This window comes from Hyperolius riggenbachi, chromosome 1, assembly GCF_040937935.1.
Source record: "Hyperolius riggenbachi isolate aHypRig1 chromosome 1, aHypRig1.pri, whole genome shotgun sequence".
NCBI classification, from domain to species: Eukaryota; Metazoa; Chordata; class Amphibia; order Anura; family Hyperoliidae; genus Hyperolius; species Hyperolius riggenbachi.
Window position 1 is genome coordinate 53,060,461 of NC_090646.1, and position 21,557 is coordinate 53,082,017.

Genomic DNA, 21,557 nt, shown 5'->3' on the forward strand with positions numbered 1-21,557 from the left:
AACCGACCTTACTGTTAGAGGCGGTTCCCAGTCCTGTTAGTGACACTCCCTCTTGAGTGTCACTCTCGTTCTGTCATTCCTTCTCTCAGCCTGACTCCTCCCTCCGGGAGAGTCCAGAAGGAATTGTGCAGTACTCCTTACTGCTCTGAGGCTCAGTCCTCTCATTATTACTGTTTGCACCAAACACCCTACTCAGGTGTCCAGAGGTTAGTTTGTATATCGGATTATCAGAGATACTGCAGATCATCTATAATCTGGTATATATCTGTATTCCCAGTGATACTGCAGATCACCGGTAATCAGATCCTCTCTGTGCTACACCGATCGTTACAGAACGCCAGACCAAAAAACAAAATGGACGCACGCACTGGTCCTCTGGGTGAACTTGCCACTTCGGTGGATAATGTCAATCGAGTGCTGGGTGAACACAAAGCATTGATTGAGGCTTTGTCAGGGTCTGTACGAACCCTCCAGACGTCAGTGGATGAGGTGCGATCCCCTCTTAGCGTTGACATACGTATGCCCGTACCCGAGAGGTTCTCAGGCCACAGATCTGACTTCCGCAATTTTAGGAGTAGAGTGTTATCTTATTTTGAATTGAGACCCCGATCTTCTGGTACTGAGGCCCAAAGAATCACGTTTATTAAAACTTTATTGTCCGGCGACTCCCAGACCTGGGCGTATAGCCTACCTCCCGGAGACACAGCTCTTACCTCTGTAGAGGAATTCTTTAAAGCTATGGCAGTAATTTACGACAACCCGGACCTTGCCGCGACCTCTGAGCGGAAGCTCAAGCTTTTGCGGCAAGGCAAAGGTCCGGTCAAAGATTATGCGGCCGAATTTAGAAGGTGGTCAGTTACGGCCAGGTGGGACACCTATGCCCTCTTGGACTGTTTTTTGTCTGGGTTGTCGGATGAGGACTCCGACTTAATGTTGAGTCAGCCCGAGCCCAAAACGGTCGATGAGGCCATCTCGTTGGCCATTCGTATCGACCGCAGGCTGCACCATCAGAGACAGACCAGGGGTAGTCATCGTGTCAGGTTGACATCTTACGCGGCACCCCCCGCTGCACCTCTGGTAACGCCATCTCCCTCTGTCTCATCTTCTCCGGTCTTGCCTCCTCCCGAGCCGATGCAGATCGGTCGGTCAAAATTGACCCAGGTGGAGCGAAGACGGAGAATGACTGAGCAATTATGTCTGTATTGCGCTGAAGGAGGGCATAGGGTACGAAACTGTCCTAATAAGCCGAGAAACGCTACCGCCTAGGAGTTGTAGGGGGTAACACCCTAGGCGCCCGACTCATACCCCTAAAAGAAAAAATCAATTAACCCTTCGCACACTCACATGCAAATGTTCAAACAAATGCATTCACAGATTTACTCATCCAGGCACAACTGTTATCCCTACAGCTAAATTAAAAGCCAGGGTTTTAGTTCACAGAAGAATGCATTCTTATGCTTAGTCACCTATACTGCGTAGAAGTACCCAGGTAAACATAGGTGTCCTAACTCTGGCCCTGTAACATGCATAGTGCAGACATGCAAACACATTCATTGCATCAAACCTATCAATGGATTAGGAGCACACATCCTAACTTCCTCTACTGGGAAAGACAGTGCATCTTACCAATCGCACAAGGGAGCTAACGTTATGTGTCCATGTGCACCATGCGCATACACCAGCATAAGCTGTCTGCATGCTGACAAACATACAGGGGAAGGGGGGAGTGCACCGAATTGGACCCTAGCCACAGGGGTCAATGATACGAATAAACATACATATATCCAGGCACATCGCCTCTAGTTAGGACATTAAATAAATTATTAGGGAAAGGGAGGTGCTGAAGGGGGTGTGGCTAGAAACAGCAAAAATCAATTAACCCTTCGCACACTCACATGCAAATGTTCAAACAAATGCATTCACAGATTTACTCATCCAGGCACAACTGTTATCCCTACAGCTAAATTAAAAGCCAGGGTTTTAGTTCACAGAAGAATGCATTATTATGCTTAGTCACCTATACTGTATGTTTGTCAGCATGCAGACAGCTTATGCTGGTGTATGCGCATGGTGCACATGGACACATAACGTTAGCTCCCTTGTGCGATTGGTAAGATGCACTGTCTTTCCCAGGAGAGGAAGTTAGGATGTGTGCTCCTAATCCATTGATAGGTTTGATGCAATGAATGTGTTTGCATGTCTGCACTATGCATGTTATAGGGCCAGAGTTAGGACACCTATGTTTACCTGGGTACTTCTACGCAGTATAGGTGACTAAGCATAAGAATGCATTCTTCTGTGAACTAAAAACCTGGCTTTTAATTTAGCTGTAGGGATAACAGTTGTGCCTGGATGAGTAAATCTGTGAATGCATTTGTTTGAACATTTGCATGTGAGTGTGCGAAGGGTTAATTGATTTTTGCTGTTTCTAGCCACACCCCCTTCAGCACCTCCCTTTCCCTAATAATTTATTTAATGTCCTAACTAGAGGCGATGTGCCTGGATATATGTATGTTTATTCATACCCCTAAAAGAAAGACGTTTGCTCCTTCCCTGCACGATTACGTGGGGGGACAAATCTGAAGCCACGGAGGCCTTTGTTGATTCAGGCTCAGCGGCTAATTTTATGAATTCCGAGTTTGCAGAGAAGTTGGGCATTCCACTCACCCCAGTAAAACCACCTATCCAGGTTACTGCGGTGGACGACTCCCCGCTACAAAGGGACCGTCCGCTGTCTCAGACACCAGAGGTGGAAGTCACTATTGGGGTACTGCATAGGGAAAGGTTATGTTTTTTTGTATTACATATGACTACCTCCACTATTGTCTTAGGTATGCCCTGGCTGCAGCTCCATTCGTTACAGATCAGTTGGGCTACAGGACAATTAACCAGTTGGTCAGACTTCTGTTCCCAGCAGTGTTTAGGGAAAGTGACATTAGGTCAGACCAAGATTCATGTAGAGGGTGTTCCCGAGCAATACTCTGAATTTTCGGATGTATTCTGTCCCAAGGCCGCTGATACGTTACCTCCTCATCGCCCTTTCGATTGCCCTATCGATCTCCGTGCCGGTTGTATGCCCCCTAGGGGTCACCTGTATAATTTGTCTGGACCAGAGAAAGTGGCTATGCAGGAGTACATCCGTGACAATCTAGCCAAAGGGTTCATTCGCCCCTCCCGGTCGCCTGCAGGGGCCGGTTTCTTTTTTGTTAAGAAAAAAGACGGAGGTCTTCAACCTTGCATCGATTACCGTGGCCTGAATAAAATCACGGTGAAGAATCGTTATCCGTTACCATTGATAGACGATTTATTCACGCAGGTCACAAACGCTAAGATCTTCTCAAAGTTAGATCTGAGGGGTGCATACAACCTGATTCGTATTAGAAAGGACGATGAATGGAAGACGGCCTTCAACACACCCGACGGGCATTATGAGTACTTAGTGATGCCCTTCGGGTTGTGCAATGCGCCAGCCATCTTCCAAGAATTAATCAATGAGGTATTCAGGGAGGTGTTGGGTAGATTTGTGCTGGTATACCTCGACGATATACTAATCTATTCCAACAACCTCTCTGAGCACCGGATCCACGTTAAATTTGTGTTGGACATGTTGAGACAAAATATGCTCTATGCCAAGGTGGAGAAGTGTATTTTTGAGGTGACCACCGTCACGTTCTTAGGGTATGTGATTTCCACCTCAGGCCTGTCGATGGATCCTGCCAAGGTCACAGCTGTCTTGGAATGGCCACAGCCAGTGGGGTTGAAGGCCCTGCAGAGATTTTTGGGTTTTGCGAACTACTATAGGAGGTTCATAAAGGGGTACTCCACAATAATTGCCCCCCTTACCAGTCTCACAAAAAAGGGGGCAGATACCAACCACTGGTCCCCTGAGGCTGTTGCAGCATTTTCTCATCTGAAAAAATTGTTTTGCTCAGCGCCCATTTTGAGACATGTAGACACGTCTTACCCCTTTATTGTGGAGGTTGATGCCTCGGAGGTTGGGGTAGGGGCGGTGCTGTCTCAACGGTCAGGGTTGCAGGGCAGATTACATCCATGCGCTTATTTTTCCCGTAGGTTTTCACCGGCAGAAAAAAACTACGATATTGGCAACCGGGAACTTCTTGCCATTAAGTTGGCGTTTGAAGAATGGCGCCATTGGTTAGAAGGGGCAGAACATACGATCACGGTTTACACTGATCACAAGAACTTGGAATACATCGAGGGGGCTAAGAGACCCCGACAGGCCCGTTGGTCTTTATTTTTTAGGAGGTTCAGATTTATAATCACGTACACTCTAGGCAGCAAAAACATCAAGGCAGATGCCCTGTCTAGATGTTTCGAACCAGAGACAGAACAGCCCCCCGCTCCTGAGTCCATCATCCCGCAGAGGTTAGTGTTAGCAGCCACAGAGACCTGGGAGGATTGGACAGAGGTTTTGGGTCCCTTTCAGCAGGATGTCCCTGAGGGAAAACCTGAGGGGGTTATGTTTATCCCACTGCCATTTCGTCTGCAGGTTCTACAGATGTTTCACGCCCATAAGAATGCTGGTCACCCTGGAGCTGCCAGAACGCAGGATCTGATTGCCAGGTGTGCTTGGTGGCCTTCTATGGCAACAGACTGCAGGGAATATGTCAGGGAATGTGCGGTATGTGCTAGAAGTAAACCCTCCCGGCTGGCACCTGTGGGAAGGTTGCAGCCTTTGCCCACCCCGAGCCCACCTGTCCATGGATTTTGTGGGGGAACTGCCCAGGTCTGAAGGCATGTCGGTCATTTGGGTGGTAGTTGACTGATTTAGCAAAATGGCCCATTTTGTGCCCCTGAAAGGACTCCCCTCGGCTCAGGAACTGGCCGAATTGTTCATCATTCACGTTTTTCCGGCTGCATGGCATTCCGGAGAACGTCGTGTCAGATAGGGGAGTCCAATTTGTGTCTGGATTTTGGAGGGCATTTTGCCATCAAATGGGCATGGAGCTGTCATTCTCGTCGGGCTACCACCCACAGACCAATGGGCAAACGGAGAGGGTCAACCAATCACTGGAACAGTTTTTGAGATGCTATGTTGCTGAAGCGCAGAACGATTGGGTCAAGTTTTTACCATGCGCAGAATTTGCGCACAATAATTTAAGAAGTTCCTCCTCGGGATTCTCTCTGTTTCAGGTAGTGACCGGGAGATTGCCTAAGTTTTCCCCATTACCAGTGGCCTCCACGTGGGGAATTGTTAAGAGTAATTTGGAGAAGGCGTTTCTAAGTCAAAAGGGTCAAGCTGACAAACGTTCTCTGGAATGGAAGTTTCAACCAGGGGACTTAGTCTGGGTTTCCACACCACGTCATTTGACCCTGAAGCAGCCATCAGCCAAATTGGGTCCCAGGTTTGTGGGTCCGTTTTCTGTGACCAAGAAAATCAATAATGTCACTTATGCTATAGATCTTCCGGCCAGCATGCGGGGCGTAAGATCTTTTCACGTGTCCTTGCTTAAGCCTGCAGTCCATGTGGGTCCTACTCTTCCTCCTCCTGTGATGGTGGATGACCAACCTGAGTACGAGGTAGAGAAAATATTAGACTCACGCATTGTACAGAACTCGGTACAATATCTGGTGCATTGGAAAGGGTATGGCATTGAGGAGAGACAGTGGGCACGCATGCGACTCCCCGGGGGGGGGTACTGTGAGGCATCGCGGGAAAACAGCCGCCTCTACTCAGCGTGAGGCGGCTGTTTCCCTGAAGGGCATGGAGGAGCGCGGAGAAACCGCCGCGTCGGACGCGGCGGTCTGTGCGCATGTCCCTGCTGCGGAGACACCACAGAGCGGTGCTGCTGTGGCTGGGACTCGTAGTCCGTCTAGGTTCAGAATGACACGCGTGCGCGCGGAAAGGCAAGACCTATATTGGCAGTCAGAAAGAGGTCAGCTGACCAGGCTGGTCAGCTGACAACCCTGCCTCCTCTCATTGGTCCAGCACTTAGGGAGGTGCTGGAGATTCTGTTTGTATATATACTGTCGGCCGTTCAGTTGCTGGTTGTCTGGCGTTGCGAACACAACGTGGTAGCACTCAGACCTTAGTCAGATCCTAAAGTGTGCCGGGACCAGCTGGAGCTGTAATCCTACACTTAGCTAGATTCTGTTGATAGTTTAAAGTACTAGTTTGATTGTGATTATCTGTTGTGACCTGTTTGCCTGTCTGACCATTCTCCTGAACTCTGATCCTGTACCTTGTCTTTCTGATACTCTGTTGCCGAACCCCGGCTCGTCCTTAGACTCTGCACCTGCCTTCTGATTTTGTACCTCGATATATCTGATACCCTGTTGCCGTACCCTGCCTGTACTTTAGACTCCGCTTCTGCCTTCTGAATCTGTACCTTATCTGTCCGTGTGGTTACGACCTGGCTTGTCTGACCTCGAGAACCGACCTTACTGTTAGAGGCGGTTCCCAGTCCTGTTAGTGACACTCCCTCTTGAGTGTCACTCTCGTTCTGTCGTTCCTTCTCTCAGCCTGACTCCTCCCTCCGGGAGAGTCCAGAAGGAATTGTGCAGTACTCCTTACTGCTCTGAGGCTCAGTCCTCTCATTATTACTGTTTGCACCAAACACCCTACTCAGGTGTCCAGAGGTTAGTTTGTATATTATTATTAGATTATCGGTGATACTGCAGATCATCTATAATCTGGTATATATCTGTATTCCCAGTGATACTGCAGATCACCGGTAATCAGATCCTCTCTGTGCTACACCGATCATTACAGAAACAAATCTAATTGGCTGTTTGTGGCTCCACCCACTTTCTGAAATTGAACCCTAGTCACCCAATGATCAACTGTACCAGGTTTGAGGCTTGTGTCATTAACAGTGCAAGAATAGGAGCAATGTAAACATTCCCCTTGAAAATCAAAAGATTAATTTTGATTGGCTTTTATAGACTCCACCCACTTTTCTGAATATTAATCCCAGTCACCCAACGACTAACCGTGCAAAGTTTGAGAACCCTACCATTAACAGTGTAAGAATGGCTGCAGTTTACATTTTCCAGTGAAATTTGTATTTGTCTCCGCCCCCTTTTTGGTTATGGGAATAAAAAGTATCCTATCCTTTATTCCAGGTATGTACTATGTGTGTGCCAAATTTCATTCAAATCCGTTCAGCCATTTTTGCGTGATCGAGTAACAAACATCCAAACATCCAAACATCCGAACTTTCCCATTTATTATACTAGCTGGACGCCCGGCGTTGCCCGGGTATGTATTTGGCTAGTGTTGGCTCTGCCCACTTTTCCTAACCCTAACACACAATTACTTAATGACCAAGTATGTGAGCTTTGCGGTCTTTGGCGTCAATAATTTGCACTGAAATAAAATTAATCTGATTGGATGTGTCTCCGCCCCTTTTCTGAATTTGAACCCCAATCACCCAATGGCCAACTGTACCAGGTACAGGTGATTAACAGTGCAAGAATGGCAGCAATTAAATATTCCCCTTAAAAATCAATAGGTGGATTTTGATTGGCTTTTATAGGCTCCACCCACTTTTCTGAATATTAATCCCAGTCACCCAGTGACCAACTGTGCAAAGTTTGAGAACCCTACCATTAATAGTGTAAGAATGGCTGTAGTTTACATTTGCGCAATGAAATTTGTGTTTTTCTCCACGCACTTATTTCCTAACATTGTTCAGGTATGTATTTGGCTGGTGTTGGCTCCGCCTACTATTTCTAACACTAACACACAATTACTCAATAACCAAGTTTGTGAGCTTTGCGGTCTTTGGCATCAATAATTTGCATTGAGATTAAACAAATCTGATTGGCTGTTTGTGGCTCCACCCCTTTGTCTGAATTTGAACCCCAGTCACCCAATGACCAACTGTACCAGGTTTAAGGCTTGTGCCATTAACAGTGCAAGAATAGTAGCAATTACATATTCCCCTTGAAAATCAATAGGTAAATTTTGATTGGCTTTTGTAGGCTCCACCCACTTCTCTGAATATTAATCCCAGTCACTCTGTGACCAATTGTGCAAAGTTTGAGAACCCTACCATTAAAAGTGTAAGAATTGCTGCAGTTTTTCTCAGTGAAATTTGCATTTGTCTCCGCCTACTGATGACCCGGCATTGCCTGATTATGTATTTTGCAGGTGCTGGCTGCGCCCACTTTTCCTAACCCTAACACACAATTAATCAATTACTCAATGACCAAGTTTGTGAGCTTTGCGGTCTTTGGTATCAATAACCTGCATTAAAATGAAACAAATCATATTGACTGTGTGTGGCTCCACCCTGTTGTATGAATGTAAACCCCAGTCACGCAATGATCAACTGTACCAGGTTTGAGGCTTGTGCCATTAACAGTGCAAGAATGGCAGCAATGAAATATTCCCCTGAAAAATCAATAGGTAATTTTTGATTGCCTTTTGTAGGCTCCACCCACTTTTCTGAATGTTAACCCCAGTCACCCAGTAACCAACTGTGCAAAGTTTGAGAACCATTTAACAGTGTAAGAATGACTGCTGTTTACATTTTCCCAGTAAAATTTGTATTTGTCTGCGCCCACTTATGACCCTGCATTGCCCGCTTGTGTATTTGGCTGGTGTTGGCTGTGCCCACTTTTCTAACCCTAACGCACAATTAATCAATTACTCAATTACCAATTTTGTGAGCTTTGCTGTGTTTGGAATCAATAATTTGCATTGGAATGAAGAACATCTTATTGGCTGTTTGTGGCTCCAACCCCTTTCTGAAATTGAACCCCAGTCACCCAATGATCAACTGTACCAGGTTTGAGGCTTGTGCCATTAACAGTGCAAGAATGGCAGCAATGTAAATATTCCCCTTCAAAATCAATAGGTTAATTTTGATTGGCTTTTATAGACTGCACCTACTTTTCTGAATATTAATCCCAGTCACCCAGTAACCAACTGTGCAAAGTTTGAGAACCCTACCTTTAACAGTGTAAGAATGGCTGCTGTTTACATTTTCCCAGTAAAATTTGTATTTGTCTGCGCCCACTTATGACCCTGCATTGCCCGCTTGTGTATTTGGCTGGTGTTGGCTGTGCCCACTTTTCTAACCCTAACGCACAATTAATCAATTACTCAATTACCAATTTTGTGAGCTTTGCTGTGTTTGGAATCAATAATTTGCATTGGAATGAAGAACATCTTATTGGCTGTTTGTGGCTCCAACCCCTTTCTGAAATTGAACCCCAGTCACCCAATGATCAACTGTACCAGGTTTGAGGCTTGTGCCATTAACAGTGCAAGAATGGCAGCAATGTAAATATTCCCCTTCAAAATCAATAGGTTAATTTTGATTGGCTTTTATAGACTGCACCTACTTTTCTGAATATTAATCCCAGTCACCCAGTAACCAACTGTGCAAAGTTTGAGAACCCTACCTTTAACAGTGTAAGAATGGCTGCTGTTTACATTTTCCCAGTAAAATTTGTATTTGTCTCCGCCCACTTATGACCTGGCGTTGCCCCCTTATGTATTTGGCTGGTGTTGGCTGTGCCTACTTTTCTAACCCTAAAACACAATTAATCAATTACCAAGTTTGTGATCTTTGCGGTGTTTGGCATCAATAATTTGCATTGAAATGAAACAAATCTAATTGGCTGTTTGTGGCTCCACCACCTTTCTGAAATTGAACCCCAGTCACCCAATGATCAACTGTACCAGGTTTGAGGCTTGTGCCATTAACAGTGCAAGAATGGCAGCAATGTAAATATTCCCCTTGAAAATCAATAGGTTAATTTTGATTGGCTTTTATAGACTCCACCCACCTTTCTGAATATTAATCCCAGTCACACAACGACCAACTGTACAAAGTTTGAGAACCCTACCATTAACAGTGTAAGAATGGCTGCAGTTTACATTTTCCAGTGAAATTTGTATTTGTCTCCGCCCCCTTTTTGGTTATGGGAATAAAAAGTACCCTATACTTTATTCCAGGTAATGTACTATGTGTGTGCCAAATTTCATTCAAATCCGTTCAGCCATTTTTGCGTGATCGAGTAACAAACATCCAAACATCCAAATATCCAAACATCTAAACATCCAAACATCCAAACATCCGAACTTTCCCATTTATTATATTAGTAGGATTAGTAGGATACTGCAGCAGCCAAAGCTAATACTACACCACTGGTGTGGTGAGACCATGTGTGCAATGTCATGCACTGTTGCCATGGTGACCTGCTACAAGCCGGAAGGATGACACTTTATGGTAGGCGGGTTCTCATGCGATCTGGCACGCCCACTCCCCGTGCTGTGAGTTGATTGGCACACTCCCAGCCCACATCTGCAGTGACATGACTAATCCAACTCTCTCTGAGCTGAGCCGGCCAATCACGCACTGCTCCCAATGGACGGCCACACCCAAATCCCAGGCTCCTACCTCATTGATGTTAGCCACAGCCATTCACATCCATCCAGCATTGGGCTTTCTGACCCACAGGCTGCAATGAAAGTGTGAGTGACATCTGACAGCTAATGAGGCAGCTAAGGTAGCTGTTTTCTGATTGATCATTATGCTGATTACATTTGCTAATTACATTTTGGGAGTTTCTTCACTGTTTTATACGTTTGTATGTAACACCGGTGATATGATCACAACTGTGCCTTGACAAAGAGAGCCCTGTGTCCACATTTTGTGTATATGGTAATGGAGTAATAAAAAGTTCCTGCTCCCCCCCCTCCACCCAGTGCAGAGCAGCACAAGTGGAGCACAGGCTATCTATCTGTTCCAGCACTAGGATCACTGTGCTAGGTATAATGTCCACCCCTGACACCAGTGCAGAGCAGCACAAGTGGAGCACAGGCTATCTATCTGTTCCAGCACTAGGATCATTGTGCTAGGTATAATGTCCACCCCTGACACCAGTGCAGAGCAGCACAAGTGGAGCACAGGCTATCTGTTCCAGCACTAAGGATCACTGTGCTAGGTATAATGTCCACCCCTCACAGTGCCAGACACAAGTGGAGCACAGGCTATCTATCTGTTCCAGCACTAGGACCATTGTGCTAGGTACACTGTCCACCCCTGACACCAGTGCAGAGCAGCACAAGTAGGGATGAGCGTAATGACCTAATTACGAATTTCCGAAATTTCGCGAAATTACTACAATACGATTTAGCAGTAATCAAAATTTCGTAATTTTCGCAATTACGCAAATTTTCGTAATTACGATTACGAAATTTAGTATTTTAAAGTTTGCAAAGGTTTTCTATCCCTCTAGATGCCTTCGTAAATCGAAATTTCACTCCCGTAATGACGAATTTCGTGTCTCCAACCGAAATTTTACTGTTTCAGGTTTGTAAGGGTTTCTATCCCTCTAGATGCCTAAAATGAATAGCACAGCCAGCCAGCCAGCCAGCCAGCCAGCCAGCCAGCCAGCCAGCCAGCCAGCCAGCCAGCAGCCAGCCAGCCAGCCAGCCTCCTCCTCCTCCTCCTCCTCCTCCTCCTCCTCCTCCTCCTCCTCCTCCTCCTCCTCCTCCTCCTCCTCCTCCTCCTCCTCCTCCTCCTCCTCCTCCTCCTCCTCCTCCTCCTCCTCCTCCTCCTCCTCCTCCTCCTCCTCCTCCTCCTCCTCCTCCTCCTCCTCCTCCTCCTCCTCTCTCTCTCTCTCTCTCTCTCTCTCTCTCTCTCTCTCTCTCTCTCTCCCCAGAGATCTGTAGTATTTCAAAACCATACTCACATTCATGACATGTCCAGGGATCAAACCCAGGCCAACCACATGGAAGACAGCTATGCTCACCACCATACCACCAAACACACACTAAATAGACTGCTAACCTAAATCTTACTTGTAGACAGTCATATGAGACACATGCTGGGTGCAGGGCTTTGTGATTGGACCATGGACCATGCGATAGAGTGAGGTGCAAAAATGAAATCATGCCTAGCAGAGGATGGTTTCACAATGCTAAATGCTAGGCTGGCTGTGGTGCAATTGGTTAGTGCGTCTGGCTGGTAACAGCAAGGTTACAGGTTCGATTCCATCCAGGCATGTCTTTTCCTTTTGCGTTCAACAGTTGTCCAAACAGAGCCAACAGAGCCCCAGATAGCCATGTAGAGTTAGGTCACAGCTAGCCTGGCTGTGGTGCAATTGGTTAGTGTGTCTGGCTGGTAACAGCAAGGTTACAGGTTCGATTCCATCCAGGCATGTCTTTTCCTTTTGAGTTCAACAGTTGTCCAAACACCGAGCACAAAGTTTTGCATGCGTAAAGTTTTACGCACGCAAAATACCCCATGGGGTTCAATGGCGCAGCGCGCGCACGCAAAAGGAAAAGACATGCCTGGATGGAATCAAACCTTGCTGTTACCAGCCAGACACACTAACCAATTGCACCACAGCCAGGCTAGCTGTGACCTAACTCTACATGGCTATCTGGGGCTCTGTTGGCTCTGTTTGGACAACTGTTGAACGCAAAAGGAAAAGACATGCCTGGATGGAATCGAACCTGTAACCTTGCTGTTACCAGCCAGACGCACTAACCAATTGCACCACAGCCAGGCTAGCTGTGACCTAACTCTACATGGCTATCTGGGGCTCTGTTGGCTCTGTTTGGACAACTGTTGAACGCAAAAGGAAAAGACATGCCTGGATGGAATCAAACCTGTAACCTTGCTGTTACCAGCCAGACGCACTAACCAATTGCACCACAGCCAGGCTAGCAGTGACCTAACTCTACATGGCTATCTGGGGCTCTGTTGACTCTGTTTGGACAACTGTTGAACGCAAAAGGAAAAGACATGCCTGGATGGAATTGAACCTGTAACCTTGCTGTTACTAGCCAGACACACTAACCAATTGCACCACAGCCAGGCTAGCTGTGACCTAACTCTACATGGCTATCTGGGGCTCTGTTGACTCTGTTTGGACAACTGTTGAACGCAAAAGGAAAAGACATGCCTGGATGGAATTGAACCTGTAACCTTGCTGTTACCAGCCAGACACACTAACCAATTGCACCACAGCCAGCCTAGCATTTAGCACTGTGAAACCATCCTCTGCTAGGCATGATTTCATTTTTGCACCTCACTCTATCGCATGGTCCAATCACAAAGCCCTGCACCCAGCATGTGTCTCATATGACTGTCTACAAGTAAGATTTAGGTTAGCAGTCTATTTAGTGTGTGTTTGGTGGTATGGTGGTGAGCATAGCTGTCTTCCATGTGGTTGGCCTGGTTTGATCCCTGGACATGTCATGAATGTGAGTATGGTTTTGAAGTACTACAGATCTCTGGGGAGAGAGAGAGAGAGAGAGAGAGAGAGAGAGAGAGAGAGAGAGAGAGAGAGAGAGAGAGAGAGAGAGAGAGAGAGAGAGAGAGAGAGAGAGAGAGAGAGAGAGAGAGAGAGAGAGAGAGAGAGAGAGAGAGAGAGAGAGAGAGGGAGGAGGGAGGAGGGAGGAGGAGGAGGAGGAGGAGGAGGAGCTGGCTGGCTGGCTGTGCTATTCATTTTAGGCATCTAGAGGGATAGAAACCCTTACAAACCTGAAACAGTAAAATTTCGGTTGGAGACACGAAATTCGTCATTACGGGAGTGAAATTTCGATTACGAAGGCATCTAGAGGGATAGAAACCTTTGCAAACTTTAAAATACTAAATTTCGTAATCGTAATTACGAAAATTTGCGTAATTTGCGAAAATTACGAAATTTTGATTACTGCTAAAATCGTAATTGTAGTAATTTCGCGAAATTTCGGAAATTCGTAATTAGGTCATTACGCTCATCCCTAGCTGTACACTGTGGGCATGGTGAAAAACCGCCAGATTGGTGACAAAAACATCCCCCTACGGCATGGAAGCGCTGCTGCCTGTTTCCCTGTGGTGGTTGGGGGGGGGGGGGGGGTCTTGGGTGCGGCTGGTGGTGGTACTGGCTGATGCTGCTGCTGCTGCTGCTGAGCCTGAGACACCAGCAGGCTGTGGGACGCTGCCAATGCTTGCAATGATGCGCCTCCTTGCAAGGCCCACAACCGCATCCTCCTCCTCCTCCTCAGAGCTGCTGAGGACGACATCCTCTGGATGTGTTGGCACCCAGTCTCTGTCTGTCACCGGGTCATCATCATCATGCCCCTCCTGAAACATGTCCTGCTCTGATGATGACCCCCCAAACTCCTCTGCTGATGCATGGATGGGACGCTTGACTGTCGCCACAGTCTTGCTGTCCAATCCCTCCTCCCCCAAAGTGCCCATCAGCATCTCCTCCTCCAAATCGCCAACAACAGCATTCAATTGACTCATCATGCCTGGGGTCAAAAGAGTGCTGAGTGACAGGTCGGCGACTGACGGTGAACTGGCCTCCTCCCCAGGCCCTGCTGGGCGGCTGCTGCGAACAGGGGTGGTGGTGGTGAGGGTGGAGGCCTCGGATGCAGAGCTGATGGCGGGCTGCTCATCCTCCGTCATGAGTTGCACCACAGTGTCTGCATCCTTTTCCTCAATGGGACGTTTCCGACCCGGCTGGAGGAAAATGGGAGCAGGTGCTACACGCTGCTGCTGCTGTGTCTCTGCAGCGTGAGTTGCAGATGCTCCTCCTGGGCGGCGCCCAAGGCGTCCACGGCCAGTGGCTATGGGAGGAATGTTAGCCACTGACGCTGCTGCTGCTGCTGCGGAACTGTGCATGGTGGCGCGCCCGCGGCCGCGGCTTGCCACAATGCTGCTCCCTCTCTTCCTGATTCCCTTGCTGCCCTTCCCCTTGCCCAAACCGCGCTGGCTGCCACTTCCAGACATCTTCAATGTTTTGGGCGTATAGACAAAAGTTTTGTAAAAGGGCGGGTGAAAAGTGGGGTACTTTAATGGAGTGGGTTGGTTGGTGAGGTGACTGAGTGAGTGTCCCCTAGTACAGTAAGTAAGTATTAACAGTCAGGAAGTACAACTAGCAGTTACAATAATCAGTAGTAGTAATCACAAGTAAATTTAGTGTGTGTACACTCAGACAGTGAGTGCACGCACGCAGGAGCTAGTAGCCTATGGACACAGTGACTGAGTGTCCTAGACTCCTAGTACGGTAAGAGTAAGTAAGTAGTAACAGTAAGTAGAACTAACTAATAACAATAATCAATCAGCGATCAGAAGGAAATGGAGTGTGGGTGGTGTGTGTGTACACTCAGACAGTGAGTGCACGCACGCAGGAGCTAGTAGCCTATGGACACAGTGACTGAGTGTCCTAGACTCCTAGTACAGTAAGAGTAAGTAAGTAGTAACAGTAAGTAGAACTAACTAATAACAATAATCAATCAGCGATCAGAAGGAAATGGAGTGTGGGTGGTGTGTGTACACTCAGACAGTGAGTGCACGCACGCAGGAGCTAGTAGCCTATGGACACAGTGACTGGGTGTCCTAGACTCCTAGTACAGTAAGAGTAAGTAAGTAGTAACAGTAAGTAGTAGAACTAACTAATAACAATAATCAATCAGCGATCAGAAGGAAATGGAGTGTGGGTGGTGTGTGTACACTCAGACAGTGAGTGCACGCACGCAGGAGCTAGTAGCCTATGGACACAGTGACTGAGTGTCCTAGACTCCTAGTACAGTAAGTAGTAACAGTAAGTAGTAGAACTAACTAATAACAATAATCAATCAGCGATCAGAAGGAAATGGAGTGTGGGTGGTGTGTGTACACTCAGACAGTGAGTGCACGCACGCAGGAGCTAGTAGCCTATGGACACAGTGACTGAGTGTCCTAGACTCCTAGTACAGTAAGTAGTAACAGTAAGTAGTAGAACTAACTAATAACAATAATCAATCAGCGATCAGAAGGAAATGGAGTGTGGGTGGTGTGTGTACACTCAGACAGTGAGTGCACGCACGCAGGAGCTAGTAGCCTATGGACACAGTGACTGAGTGTCCTAGACTCCTAGTACAGTAAGAGTAAGTAAGTAGTAACAGTAAGTAGAACTAACTAATAACAATAATCAATCAGCGATCAGAAGGAAATGGAGTGTGGGTGGTGTGTGTACACTCAGACAGTGAGTGCACGCACGCAGGAGCTAGTAGCCTATGGACACAGTGACTGGGTGTCCTAGACTCCTAGTACAGTAAGAGTAAGTAAGTAGTAACAGTAAGTAGTAGAACTAACTAATAACAATAATCAATCAGCGATCAGAAGGAAATGGAGTGTGGGTGGTGTGTGTACACTCAGACAGTGAGTGCACGCACGCAGGAGCTAGTAGCCTATGGACACAGTGACTGAGTGTCCTAGACTCCTAGTACAGTAAGTAGTAACAGTAAGTAGTAGAACTAACTAATAACAATAATCAATCAGCGATCAGAAGGAAATGGAGTGTGGGTGGTGTGTGTACACTCAGACAGTGAGTGCACGCACGCAGGAGCTAGTAGCCTATGGACACAGTGACTGAGTGTCCTAGACTCCTAGTACAGTAAGAGTAAGTAAGTAGTAACAGTAAGTAGAACTAACTAATAACAATAATCAATCAGCGATCAGAAGGAAATGGAGTGTGGGTGGTGTGTGTACACTCAGACAGTGAGTGCACGCACGCAGGAGCTAGTAGCCTATGGACACAGTGACTGGGTGTCCTAGACTCCTAGTACAGTAAGAGTAAGTAAGTAGTAACAGTAAGTAGTAGAACTAACTAATAACAATAATCAATCAGCGATCAGAAGGAAATGGAGTGTGGGTGGTGTGTGTACACTCAGACAGTGAGTGCACGCACGCAGGAGCTAGTAGCCTATGGACACAGTGACTGAGTGTCCTAGACTCCTAGTACAGTAAGTAGTAACAGTAAGTAGTAGAACTAACTAATAACAATAATCAATCAGCGATCAGAAGGAAATGGAGTGTGGGTGGTGTGTGTACACTCAGACAGTGAGTGCACGCACGCAGGAGCTAGTAGCCTATGGACACAGTGACTGAGTGTCCTAGACTCCTAGTACAGTAAGAGTAAGTAAGTAGTAACAGTAAGTAGAACTAACTAATAACAATAATCAATCAGCGATCAGAAGGAAATGGAGTGTGGGTGGTGTGTGTACACTCAGACAGTGAGTGCACGCACGCAGGAGCTAGTAGCCTATGGACACAGTGACTGGGTGTCCTAGACTCCTAGTACAGTAAGAGTAAGTAAGTAGTAACAGTAAGTAGTAGAACTAACTAATAACAATAATCAATCAGCGATCAGAAGGAAATGGAGTGTGGGTGGTGTGTGTACACTCAGACAGTGAGTGCACGCACGCAGGAGCTAGTAGCCTATGGACACAGTGACTGAGTGTCCTAGACTCCTAGTACAGTAAGTAGTAACAGTAAGTAGTAGAACTAACTAATAACAATAATCAATCAGCGATCAGAAGGAAATGGAGTGTGGGTGGTGTGTGTACACTCAGACAGTGAGTGCACGCACGCAGGAGCTAGTAGCCTATGGACACAGTGACTGAGTGTCCTAGACTCCTAGTACAGTAAGAGTAAGTAAGTAGTAACAGTAAGTAGAACTAACTAATAACAATAATCAATCAGCGATCAGAAGGAAATGGAGTGTGGGTGTGTGTACACTCAGACAGTGAGTGCACGCACGCAGGAGCTAGTAGCCTATGAACACAGTGACTGAGTGTCCTAGACTCCTAGTACAGTAAGAGTAAGTAGTAACAGTAAGTAGAACTAACTAATTACAATAATCAATCAGCGATCAGAAGGAAATAGAGTGTGTGTTGTGTGTGTACACTCAGACAGTGAGTGCGCACACGCAGGAGCTAGTAGCCTATATGAACAGTGACAGTGAGTGTCCCTACGGGTACAGTAAGAGTAAGTAGTAAGTAAGTACAACTAACAATAATCAATCAGTAATCAGAAGGAAATAGAGTGTGTGTACACACAGACAGTGAGTGAGTGCACACACGCAGGAGCTAGCTAGTAGCCTATAAACAGTGACAGTCAGTGAGTGTCCTACTCCTAGTACAGTATAACTACAATACTATTAGTAAAGGACAGCAGAAATACTGGTATAGATGATGAGAGAAATAAACAGAGGACAGCTGCCCACAGAGGCAAGGCCCCCCTGAGGCCTAAACCTGTAAGCTTGCAGCAGCTGCCTGTCTCTAATGTAACACACAAGCTACTAACTAAAATACAATGTCTATCTAAATAACAACAATACAGGTGTATATGGCAGGTGTAGGTGAGCAAAAACGCTAGGTAAATGAACACAATAGAGCACTTGCTAAGCCAAAGCACAAAGGAGCAGATCTCTCTCTGTACAAGTCTCAGGCAAGCATGGAAAACCCGAACATGGCGGCCGCTATTTATAGGGTAGGGGCTGGCCAGGGTCCCCCTCTGTGATTGGCTGCCGTCAGAGGGCCTGGGAGCCCTCTGATTGGCTCTAAGCACATCAATCTGGGCTATGACGCTATTCGAGCTCGGTACCGAGCTCGAATAGCGCCGGTTTGCTCGAATAGCTCGAATAGTGAATGGGCTATTCGAGTGTTCTCGAATAGCCCATTCGAATAGCTACAGCTATTCGGAGCTCGAATACCGAGCTCGAATAGCTGAAAAAGAGCTCGAATATTCGAGCTACTCGAATATTCGAGCTCTGTGCAGTTAAACCACCAAAACGGTCCTCAACTGCAGAAGGATTCCAACCCACGGAAAAACACATGGAGGCATATCCTCACCTCAACTGACTGTTAGGGGACCTCCAAGGACCCCCCCCCCCCACCAGGTTCCAATGACAAAACCTTGAATGAAGTCCACCTGATGAAAAAGAGCAAATCATACAAGCAAACCAAATATACCATTCAAGGGGTGGGTGGGAAACAAGCCTTCTTCCCAGGAATGGTAAGGACCTCCTCTTCCTCTTCCCCTGCACACCCTTGTCCTGTCCAATCCGGAAAGGCTCAGCTCCTCCCAATCCCTGCTCCTATTTTAAACCCCTACCTAGCCAACCTTTATTTCTCCTAGTCCAGGGTTGCAAAGACCCATCACGTTAGGCCCCCTTGAAACACTGTGTGTTAGCTGGGTCTATTTCTGGAGAAAAAAAGAATAATTTGTGTCTTGTTCTGCGATTCCACACAGTGTACACATCTTCCTGAGTCTGTTCCTTGAAGGATAATCTATAAAACATTAGATACTTTTTATGCAGAACTCAAACAGTTATTTAAATAATATCAGGAGGCGAGGACATAAATCTTTATAGCGAGAAGGTTACTTTGTGAAAGCTGAGAAGCTCTCAGTGGTTCCATTACGGGGAGTGATCTGTCATTGTATTGGAAGGTGCCGAGAAGCAGCTGTGATATTGTTATATTTTCTCTCCTCCGTATTATCACTTATAAGCTCACATGTGATCTGTGAGATGGGAGTGGTTCACCCATCTGCACGCTTTTCTATGGAGAAGGTTCGAAGGATGAAACACAATACTACACAATGGTTTCACCATTCTTGCTGGAAGCTGTCTTGGCTGATTCCTGATGGCACTTCAGAGCTGGGCTTTGCCATATAGTATGAAGATGTTACATCTGACTATACATCATTTTCTGCTTAATACGAGACATCCTTGTCACTTTTATTTCGGGCAATAAAACTAGTCCTACGCTTATGATAGCCATTCAACGGGATCTATTCTATGGAACATGATAGGCCGTTCTTCTTTTTTCCCCATTTAAACCTAAAATTGCAGTAACCGCATGAAGGGATGAAGCATACAATAGACCGCCTAAGGTGGAATTTCCCGTGGCTAAACTACAGGAGAACTCAAAGGGGCTCACAGTCTGATCCCTACCATAGTTTTATGTATGTAATGTGTAGTGTATGTATCGTAGTCTAGGACCAATTTAGGGGGAACCCAATTAATGTATCTGCATGTTTTTTGTGGTGTAGAAGGAAACCAGAGTACCCAGAGGAAACCTACACAGACACAGAGAGAACATACAAACGCCACGCAGATAGAGCCCAGGCTGGGATTCGAACCATGGACCCAAGGCGTGACTGCTAACCACTATGCCACCGTCCATCACACTTCTTGAGTGCTGATTACAGTATTCATAGACTCAGAATTGTGGAACTCTATAGAGGTTCTTGTGGTCTATGAACAATATCTCTAATGTGGCCAAACATTTTTCTAGGGTTTTTAGGGGCAAAAAAGAGGCAAAGACTTGACTAGACTTGTGCTTCATTATGAAGCTTTTTGGATATTTCAGATGGGGATGCAAGCTCCGAGTAGAAATAAGTCCATGGAGGGAGGCTCCATGGACTTATTTCTACTCGGAGCTTGAGTTTGATGTACCAAAACCAAGTCTGGTGCTCATGAGCTCGTCTCTTTTTTTCTGTGATTGTTTTTATTGTTGTTGTTGTCGTTACCAAATCAAATAATTTGCCTCTCTGGCTCCAGTGTGTTTTTGTCCAGTCTATCTTGGTTTGTTACAGAGATGGAGTTGGTCTGGTGACATAAATACTTGGCTTATGAACAGTGGATGAGCGGCTATGATTAAAGACAAGTGTATTTGGAAAACTGTACGCTGTTGTTGTTGCTTGTATGAGAATTTTTTTATTTATATATTTATTTTAAAAAGGAGAGTGCCAGTCCAAGGTCTTTTCTGAGAAGCTTGTGTATTCCTTCTGGAGTAAAGGGGAAAAGGACAGAAGCATATATGACCATTATATTGACAAAGAGGCACTTGGCACCAGGGGCGTAGCTAGAACTCAAAGGGCCCTATAGCAACATTTTGGTCGTTCCCCCCCCCCTGCACCTACAAAATAAAAATAAACATTAAGCACCAATTTCAGGTAGCCAGAGTTGCCCTCCAGTATAGGTAGAGATAAGTGCCCCACCATTGTATATAGCCTCTAAGTATAGGTAGTCCCCTCAGTATAGGTAGCCATATGGGCCTAGATATAGGTAGACATAAAAACCAGTGTAGGCAGTGCCAAGTATAGGTAGCCCTTTTAGTATAGGAAGCCACAGGGGCCCAATAAGTATAGGCAGACAGAAGTGTCCCCCTAATATAGGTAGTCTCTGAGTATAGGTAGCCAGATGTGATTCCCCCTCCCCATGCAGAGTAAGGCCAGTGGAGCCTTTTTAAAGTAACTCACCTTTCCGGGCTCAAACGGCAATTTATCTTGTCCTGGTGTACCCATCTCTATGATTACAGTATCCTCTATGTTCTTGTCACTAGGCGGGGCACTGTAGTCATGGAGATGGAGAAGATAGATCATGAGTGGAACCCAGAGAGTTGAGTGCGCTAATGATGCCTGCAATGAACCCCGTATTGCCGCCACCCACACACACGGCACCCCCCTGACTAAGGACCACATAACAGCCGCCATGGCTGCTATGGTGACCTCTACGCATCTTCTTGGAACAATGGAGCTTGCTGCAGGGTCAAATCTAACTTCAACCTATTATTGCTACCCATTTTTTTAAAATGAGGGGGAGGTGAAAATGAACATATTTGCAAAATGTATTTTATAATTACAGCTACAAACTAAAAAATAAATATTGACAATTTTGCAGGAATAATAATATTTTAAAAAATATGCAAGCCCAAGTGTGAGTAGTAGCTTCCAACTCTCGTCACGTTGTACGGTGCAGCTTCCGCCACCCTAACCTTTCTCTCTCCGATTGTGGAGATTTCCTGAGCA